The sequence below is a fragment of the Mchenga conophoros genome, linkage group LG20 (genome assembly GCF_057382185.1).
Source record: "Mchenga conophoros isolate Kocher_MC1m ecotype Shallow Benthic linkage group LG20, M_conophoros_male_GT1.1, whole genome shotgun sequence".
NCBI lineage: Eukaryota > Metazoa > Chordata > Actinopteri > Cichliformes > Cichlidae > Mchenga > Mchenga conophoros.
In genome coordinates, this window is record NC_140545.1 from 31,921,734 (window position 1) to 31,932,020 (window position 10,287).

Genomic DNA, 10,287 nt, shown 5'->3' on the forward strand with positions numbered 1-10,287 from the left:
CATGAACCAGGGAGACTGAGTACAGGGGGAGATGACATAAACAACTAAGAAACAAAGGACTAAACAGCAATCTCAAAATAAACTAGATGAACTAATCTAGGGCACAAATGAATACAAAAGATACATAAAACTCAAACACTGGGTCGCTCGACCCAGGACCATGACAGGTGTTGTTTGCACAATGGACAGATTGCCAGTCTATCAGAGAAAAACATACAGACAATAAACAGGGAAACCAACTCATGTACAAAAAGACACAAAAATGCTCTCCTTAGCACCAAAAAATCAGATTTAGATTGATTTGAAATATCTGACATTTTGGCCTAAAGTCCTAAATCAACAACTTTTATTCTTTGGGTATTTACAATATGCTATTAGTAACCAGCATTGCCGTTTTGGTCTGGTGGGATTGAAGAATAATTGATAAGGCCATCTCAAGAACTGCAGCTGGAAAGTAGGTATCGGCTAAATCTGGTACAACAAATCTCTTCTTTTCAGACATTAATGTTTTTTGTACATAGTCACAGACAAATAAATAAAACATCAATACAAAATACAGGGATCATCAACCATTTATCAAAACAAATGCAAATCTCTGTGGCATTCTGGACATCAACTTCTAGGCTAAACCCAGAAGCTCCTTGTAATTCATGTATATGCTGCTTCTGATCACCCTGCACAATCATCATCATAAAATCTGACGTGTCAAAGTGTATGAAGCATAAAAAGTGAATGTTTACATCAGCCAAAACTTTTGGCTGGGACTTCATTTGTTATTTGAACAGAATACTATAAAAGTGTCAAAGGTCCAGTAGATTTACTTTATAGTTATGAGTAAATCTTCCTAATCATAAAACTGTTTTATGTCAGAAACAGTAACTGCAATAGATTTCTAAGTTGCAAAAAATCCAAATGGTCATAGCGTATATGTTTTGTGAGACCAGTTTCCTCCGAAGTTTTAGTGAAGTCCAGTGTAAAGTTGTGTAAAGTTGTAAGCCAGACCATCTCCAAATGTAGGCTGGCTGATCCCTCCTATCCCAATAAATGGGTGTGAGTATAGCTGTATGCCTGCCATTAACACTGGAGCATGACCAATAAAAAGCTAGAGTGCACGTGAATCATTTAGAGCACATTGGTAAATAGTTTACCAATGTTAGTTCACCGTGTAGTCTATGATTCAGTGGGTGATTATATCAAAGTGAATGTCTATTGTGAGGTGAGCTCCCATTTGCACCTGCATCCTATACTCAGACCCACTCCATGTGTTTTCCAAAACACTAGTTATATCCTTAGACTTTCTGCATATGTGGTGTTTATGAAACATAAATTGCATATATTGTATATTTTATCGTTTTATGTTAGCTGGTATGTGATTATTTTAGACTTCATATCTCTGACACTGCAGAAATTATCTTATCATTACTTATTTTATCTTGATGTCTGTTGCAGTTCTAATAGACACAACTTTCAGTTTTCAGTGTCGACTTGCAATCTACTAGTTGTGGTTGCCGATTACACTTTCAGTTCAAGTAAAGAATCCCGTGACTGTGGAGAAGTTATACAATACACTTGTAAAAAAAAAATCATTTTGGTGTGGAATTGACAGTACACACCCCCTGATTTAAAGCGCACTTGTTTGTTTTCACTCTGATAGCTATCTTTTTAATTTTACAGTGACATGGAACATTCAAGCCTGATCCTCTCTAAAATGTATCAGTAGGTGTTTTTAATAATTTTCAATAGCTTGCTCTGCATTTTCTTCCCTGTAGCCTACATTGGGCTAGTACGTACTGTGGAGAAGGGCATTTTTAAAAACTGCATTAATGTCTATTTTCCGTAGATGCCCTTTTTGCTCAGTCTGTTTCCTATTGTTAAATACACTGATCTTAATTGAGTGAATTGTGGCCTGCAGTTCTTTACATTTTTTTTTTTTTGGGGGGGGGGGGGGGGGGGTTCTCTTGTGACCTCCTGGATGAGTCGTCAATGTGGTTTTGGAGTAATTTAGGTACACTGGCCAATTCAGACCTGCTGGAGGACCTGGTGAGCATTTATGTTTTGATGCATGCTCAATCATCCAGATATCATCCAGAAATCTCAGAAAGTTTATTCTGTTCATCTGGACGTAGCATTTTTGGATCTACTAAATAATTTTTAAAGAATTCTAGAGGATTATGTTTTTAACTCAGTATGGATACCTGTCTTCAGTGACATTAGAGTGTAACACTGGATACAAAATGAATGGAACCACTATTTTGATGTGTGAGGTAAATGGTCAGTGGTCACCTTGGCTTCTTACGTGTATACCTAAGTCATAAGTTAAAATAATTATTTGCATGTACTGAACTGATTCGAATCGTGATCTCTTTCCTTGAAGTGCAACTTCACCTCCAATTCTTAGCCTAACTCCTCCTGCTGCATATTTCTGAATGCTAAAAAGCAGCTGTAGGAAGACTAAGGGTTCCTGACCAGCACAAAGATGAATGGAGAGTAATGCTGAATGTCATTTTACCTCTACTCCGAGGTTTCTTTTGAAGTAGATGATTTTTCCATTGCAATATTTCGTCATATGCTAGAAAAACATGTTGGTTGCAAGTTGTAATAATTCAAGCTTTTGACTAACTGCTCAAAGCTGGAGCTCGCAGGCTTGTGCTTCCTTTCTGTCTGTCATTTATTTAATTCATGGACCATGGAAGCTAATTCTTAAATTCTTGCTTTATTTGTTTAATTGTATCATTATATTTCAATAATGTAAAGAAATTATTCAATTATTTACCACACACTGAAAAGATTAAAAGGAGATGATTATCTTTACCCTATAACCACAGATAAACACTCAAATTTTTTAACACTCCCATTTCTAAATCAATAACATAAGTAAATTTGATATTATGCATGTTTCTGTTGGTGCCTCTCGCCCTAAGACAGCTGTGATCGGCTCCTGCCTTTCTCACATTGAGCTGCAGATGATTCTGCTGGCACCACATGACAAAGGAGTCAACCACAGCTCGGTACCTGGCTTCATCATCCCCAGGGATGCATCCAACCGCCACAGAGACATCAGAAAACTTCTGAAGATGGCGGTCTCTGTGTAGGGGCTGAGGTCTGTGGTGCAGATGGTGAAGAGGAAAGAGTTAGAGGATGGTACCTGTGTTGCTGATCACCTTGACAATATTGAAGATGCACATATTTGGGTCTACCTAATAAACAATCCAGGACACAAGATTCTGGAGTCCCACACAAATCCCACACAAGTTGTGTGGCACAGGCTTTGAGGACATGGAGAGTCACCCTGTCTGGTCCAGCAGACTTGCCTGAGAACATCTTCTGACTTGTCTCTGAATCTGGTCATGAGTGAAAGTAACAGTTTGGGGAGGGGTTTCAATACTTTACCGGGAGGCTGTGTTGCAATGTGGAGAGAGAGTGGCTTGGCTGTGGATTGCAGGCTGACTACAGGTAAGTCATTAGGGGGGTGAACATTTGTTGCAATCTCAAATCTGTTGAAAAACACGTTCAGCTTATTTGCTCTGTCCACACCACCCCCAGCTCCCCTGCTGCTGGATGACCTGAATCCAGCAACTGTCCTCGTGCCACTCCACGCCTCTATCATGCTGTTCTGCTGGAGTTTCCGCTCCAGCTTTCACCTGTAATTGTCCTTAGCCTTCCTGATCTTTCCCTTCAATAACACCTGAACCATTCACACCTCCTCTCTATTGGTAAGATGAGATCAAGTCTGATCACATAAGACCTTGTATGTGAGGAGAGGTATTTTAAATTTAATTCTGGATGTAACAGGGAACCAATGAAGATAAGCCAATATAGGAGGAATATGCTCTAATATTCCCTGTCAGTATTCTCTTAATGTGTAAAAACTTTATAAAGTTATAGAGTAAATCTGTAAAAAGGAATATAGACACAATTGATTAAGGTTGTTATCATTTAAGACTGTTCAACCAACATGTATCTGTATCAGAATTAAAACCCCGTGTTAATCAAAGAGGAAATTATGTGGTTACAGTTGCTCCAAACTCTAAGAACAGTAATTAACTATCCATCCATCCATTCGCTTCCGCTTAATTAATTAACTAAACAAAGTGAAATAATACAGCATATTACAAAGTTACAAAATATAACAAAATGCCTCTTATAAATACAAACAGCTCTGATGATAAATATCCCAGCTAAAACTGACGTGCCTCTCTAATTGTATTGACATTTTAATTTTCTCCATAGAGGATTTGCTATTAAAGGTGTGCAATTTCTACAATGTGTACGTGTATTTAATATGTTTTTAATTCCAACTTTGCCTTTATAGTCTCAGTTGGACCAATCTCCTGGTTAATGGTAGATAAAGTCATTTTGGATAACTGCATTGATAGTTTCCTTGAGGTTGAATATGTACCACTACAATACACTCATTTTATGTGAATCTACACAAACTTAAGAGCTTTGTTTCTTTCGTGTATTTCATTACTATGTTATAAAGTTTGCAAACCGTGGTCTAAAGTCTGAAACTTTTGGCTGAAGAAAAAGCACGTCACTGTTTGACCGCGCTTCCGAGAAGGGGACGCAACCCACATTAAAACAAACAGAAACCCCAAATAAGCTTTCAGGACAGAACTGGTAGCGGCCACCACTGCGATTCAGACGTAAGGTATGGTATTGTCTGTTTTAACTGTCACTACTATTTATTATTATTATTATTGTTATCATTATTATTATTATTTATGGTTGTTTTTTTTGTTTGTTTTTACCACCCATGGTATCTTTGGATCAAGGATATGTGACCTGCGAGAATTCCCAGACATTTTCCGTACCTAATTGCCATTTAGTTCAACATATATGTTGAACGTGCCATCGTGGCCTTCAAGTTATAAAATGTGGAAAGACTTTGGGTTTGTTTTCGGCTGTGACAAAAGGGGAAAAAAGGAAGCGAGTATTTTCTGATATTTCATATTTAAAACCTAAACTTGGTTACTGTTAAGGTTTTGGTTTAGCGAACTATATAAACTTGACCGAATGTTTGCACCTCCCACCTGTCTGTTAATTAATTTGTTAGCAGTGACAGATCTTCTTGAATGGAGAACCTTTGTTAGTACCAGCCATCATGACAGAGTAATATCTCTAATTATCTTTCTTGTGTTTGCCTTTGTTTTGTACCAGAAAGGACTCTTGGTTTTAGTTAAACCTGTCAGATCCTGTCATGGCTATTACTGCAGTCCTTCTGCTGAGCAGTCTTGGCTTTTTGGCAATTACTGCTCAAGGTGAGTGGATTAGCTTGAGAAACACAGCATGGTGTTTCGTCTTAAAATTCTGTTCTCTTTTTTGTCTGTATCTTTTTTCTTTCTCTCTTTCTTTTCCCAAGTACAGCTCAAAACTGTCCCAGACCTCCTAAAGGAGAAAATATGGATTTAAAGGGCAATGACATTCTTCTAACTAGTTTCCCAGATGGGACCACAGTTACTTTTGCCTGTAATATTGGATATGAGTCTGCAGGAGGGTCCCCACGTATTACTTGTACTGCTGGAAGTTGGAGCCCTCTGGGGTTGAAATGCCAAAGTAAATATTAACAATTGATTTTAAATTCAAATTCCTTATTGCAGCTGTACTTCACAGCCAGTTTAAGCACATGAGAATGGGTGTCTGGTAGAATTTACTCCCCATCCTGGAAACATTCTTAAAATTGTTGTTTAAAAAAAATCTCGACCTCTAGAAAAATACTCACATGAACATGGAGGAGGAGTTGGCCGTCCGACTGCGGTCTGGAGTGTGGGGCCTCCCTGCTGCTGCGGAGTTGGGGCGGTCTGCCTCCCCCCAACGCAGGGAAAAGGGTAACACCACCTGGGTCTGGGTGCAGTTCCCCCCTCCAGGGGCAAGGGTACCTAGACCCGGTTTGTAGAGTACGCTTGGGGAGTGTGATCGTGTGTACAGCGTCTCTTTATGTCTGTCTCCACATTGGTTGAGTGTGGAGTAAGTGCATATGAGAGCATGAGGGTGGGAATGGATGTTTGTATCTGTGTGTGCCTGTATTTCTGTGTCTATATGTCAGGTTGGGTGTCAGGCGCCACCTCTCTGGAGACATCTTAGGCCCTCCAAGGTTTGGAGGCCTATCTCCCCCTACCACCACTTCCCTGCCAGTGGCGGACTCCCTCAGACATCGGTGCGTTGGTGGTTCTTTGTGTCCGGGGATGGGCGTCCAGGTACACACCGGCTCACTCCTTGGCGGCCGCTTATCGGGGCCTGGAGCCTGGGGCTCGCTCGGGCCACTTCGGAGGTGGGGTGCCCCCGGCCTCTCGGCCTGGGGCTCGGTCACTCAGGCGCGGCTGGCTGCCGGCGGAGCTCACGGGCGCGTCACTGCAACTCCCCCTGGCTTCTGCTCCGCGGCTGCTGAGTGAGCCCTCATCTGGGACTCTCCTCAGCTCTTTCTGGGACAGTGGCGCAGCTGCCCCTCTGTTGGTCTTCCTTGGTCTCTTGTGTTCTGGGGGCCTCTGGATGTCTGGAGTTTTGATCTCCTCCATACCTGCTTCATGCCCTGGAGGACGGGGCTGTGGCCCCCCCACACCCTCTAGCAGATCATTACATGAAGGAACCTTTAAAAAAAAAAAAAACAAGCGCGTCCATGCTCACAGGTGTACACACGGGTGATCACACCCACAAACTACACCCTTTTTGGCTCCTACCTCAAAGCACACTGTGTTCTGTTGATCTTATGTGCTGCACAATAATGTTTAACATTTAGTATTTACTGTCATATTCCCATATATCATTGTGATGTTGTTTATTCTATTACTCTTGTTCTCTTCTGCTTGTTTTCTTTTTTCTTTCTCAGCAGGTGATCCAGGTGATTGATATATGCATTTTTTTTCTCTGCCCGTTCTGTTGGTTTTTGTCTTTGCCCTTCTCCCCCGTCCCTCTTCTCAGCTGTTTCTCTTTCCCTCTTTCTTTCTCCCCTTCTTTCCCCCAGTCAAGTCTGTCCCATATTCAGTAAGTGAAAATAAAATAAACAATAAAAGGTGAATCAAATGGACCATTACGGCAAGGCTGGGATGGTCAATTTGGTAAAGTAAGTCCGTTGGGCATCTTTCTTTGCCTTTAGACAACAATTCTGATGGCAAAAGAGCCAAACGGGACAGGCAAAAAAAAAAAAAAAAAAAGTAATACAAGTCACACCCCTGATTAAAAGCTCACTGCTTGTTTTCATTCTGATAGATTTGTATTTTTATTTTCCAGTGACACAATGTGAATCACCCCCTGTAGTACAAGATGGCTCTTTCAGTCCAAATAAAGATCTCTATGAATATAATGATGTTATAGATTACACCTGTAAAAAGGATTATACAGTTGTTGGATCACGACAGTCGTATTGTTCGGATGATGGAACATTCAAACCTGAGCCTCCAAAATGTATCAGTAAGTGTCTTGAGTTATTTTCAATAACTTATTTTGTTTTTTCTTGTGTAGTATAAATTAGGCTAATACATACTGTGGAAAAGGTCATTTTTGACAACTGCACCAATGTCTACTTTCTTTCCCTGCAGAGGTTGAATGTGAAGATCCAGAGATTTCATTTGGACAGTTGAGTAGCTCGACCTCCATATGGATACTTGTCTACAGTCACATTACAGTGTAACGCTGGATACACAATGATTGGATCCGCTACTGTGACGTGTGAGCTAAATGGTCAGTGGTCACCTGGACTTCCTCAGTGTATTCGTAAGTCAAAAATTAAAATAATTATTTGTAAGTGCTGAGCTCAAGCATGATCTCTTTGCTCTAAGTGCAACTTCAACCCCAATTCTGAGCCTAAGTCCTCCTGCTGCATATTTATGAAAAGTGCAAAAAAGGCAGGTAAATGAAGACTACGGGGTCCTGGCCAGTGATTTTCAGCAAAAAGTGGAGAGTATTGCTGAATGGCACTTTACCTCTACTATGAGCATGAATATATGCATGGATCTTGGCAGCTAATATTTTATTTCTTGCATCATTATATTTCAGTAATGTAAAGACACTTATTGAATTACAGCATTAAATTAAAGAACTGACAACAGAAGATTTTTACCATATTTACATAGATCATTACTCAGCGTTTTTTTGAGTGCATGTCCAGTGCTAGCTTTGAATTAAAAACTGTTTTTCTCACTGTAGGGACAACACCAGGAACCATTCTTTTTATTTATAAGCAAACATCAGGTTTGGCTTAAACATTGCTTTCAAAGCAGAAATTATGTAGTCAAAGTTGCTCCAAGACTCTAAGTACAGTAACTAACTAAACTAAGTGAAATAATACAGCATATTACAAGGTTATAAAATATAACAAAATTGCTCTAATAAATACAAATAGCTCTAATTCTAATTATCTCAGCATATTACACAAAATATATAGCTAAAACTGACGTGCCTCTCTAAGCATATCTAATCATATCATTTAATTTTCTCTGTAGATGATTTGGTATTAAAGGTGTGCAATTACTACAATGTGTATGTGAATTTAATATGTATTTTTAAATTCCAACTTTGCCTTTATAGCCTCAATTGGACCAGTCTCCTGGTTAATGATAGATAAGGTCATTTTGGATAACTGTATTGATATACAGTTTCCTTTTTGTTTCCCACAAGTTGAATATGAAGAGTCCAAATGATGAATAGAATGAGGATTTTTAACCTCTGAAGATATAGTTGTCGTCAGCAATGTTAAAGTGTGAACCTGGATACATAATCAATGCAAACCTTACCGTGACATAAAAACGTTACTGGTCACCTGGACTTCCTTAATGTATACACATGTTATGAATTAAAATTGCTTAAGTATATGTAGCTTCACTTCTCAATTGTTGTTAAAATTTGTATTAAATACCTCAGGAGGTTGCTAGCATAATATAGAGATAATTTTGGACAATTCTAGTAATTTCCATTCTGTGAATGTGAAAATCCTGTGATTCGATATGACTGAATAATGGTCTCCTCCTGTCTGTGGTCTTATTTCAGGGAAGATCTGGATAAGTTAAGAAAGGCCCGTGTACCCAGATATACAATATGATATAAAAGGTTTGGCTACGTGGAGTGTCACAAAAGTCATCATATTTTGTTTTAATTTGATTTCACATTGCTGCATGTGAATGATCATATAATGTTCACTTTTATGTTTAGAAAACACTATTTGATAAACAGTTTCCACAAGTTTTTGAACATTTCTTTTTGCTTATAATCACCTGGTTTCATGTTAATATGAAATCACTCTTTTTTAAGTCTCAGTTTTAAACTTCAGGATAAATCCATTAAATAAATTTGAATCTCTGCGTGCTTGCCAAGTAATTGTGAACAGGGGTCATGTGGAGGTCATACAAAAATGACCTGACATGTGAAAGACACATTTAAAGTATTAAGTTAATTTGTAAGGAGGTATTAAGTTAATTTGTAAGTTTAAATGTCCATTTACACTTATGATTAAAGTTTGTATTTAAATACATTTGATTCCAGACAGTTTAGTACGAGTTGCACTTTCTCTTCTGTAGGTTGTTTTAAATGTAAAAACAAATGTAAATAAATAAATAAAATAATCCTCTGAAGTTTTTGTATTTTTTTTTCAAGTGTGGTTGATGTCATTTAAAGGAATGTTTGGAAAAACATTTGGAAAAAGCAGGAATTGTGAATGGTGAATAAACAGACCAAAGTACAGCAGGAAGTTTATTTCCTCACATTGATTCAGTCCGCCCTGTTTTGTAATGCGTCACCCTGTTTGAATGTATTGGGCACTGTAATTTACAACACAAAATGTTTTCACAAGTATGTCACAAGTAGTATGCATGGCTTACAAAAGAGGGCCAAAGCTTTTCAAGGACAGTAAAGAACAGCCTGCACTTTCATATTGTCTTAAAGGTGTATGTGTCTTTTTATATACAGGTCTCGTGCTGTGTCCTATTAATACTGCTTTAAGAAGGGAAAACTGCATATTTATGTGAAGTATGGAACAACAGAGTAATAAGGAAGTGTTGGGTTTATGGTGGGTGGGGCTCATAAACTTGTGCGTATTATGTTCAGAAAAGACAGAACAAAAAACAAAAAAACGGTTATAGCATACAGACTAATTTCAGAAATACAGCGGTTTCAACTAATTTAGTTTTTCTTCCTGGTGCTACATTTACTAAGTAAAATGGATGGAAGTACAACAACCCTCATTTGGCTTATTGGTAGCACTACAAGTACTACACTCGTTTTATGTGAATCCACACAAACTTAAGAGCTTTGTTTCTTTCGTTTATTTCATTATTATGAAGTACGCGAGCTGTAATC

The 10,287-nt window shown here is 38.6% G+C and overlaps 1 pseudogene across 1 annotated transcript; it reads left to right on the top strand.

Annotated features, from left to right (window-relative positions):
* Positions 1–4,594: 4,594 nt before the first annotated feature.
* LOC146551177 (membrane cofactor protein-like) lies at positions 4,595–9,726 on the top strand (annotated as a pseudogene). The gene is made up of 5 exons (XR_014890286.1): positions 4,595–4,651; positions 5,161–5,261; positions 5,368–5,564; positions 7,107–7,407; positions 7,536–9,726. The product of XR_014890286.1 is annotated as a membrane cofactor protein-like (transcript).
* Positions 9,727–10,287: the final 561 nt, after the last annotated feature.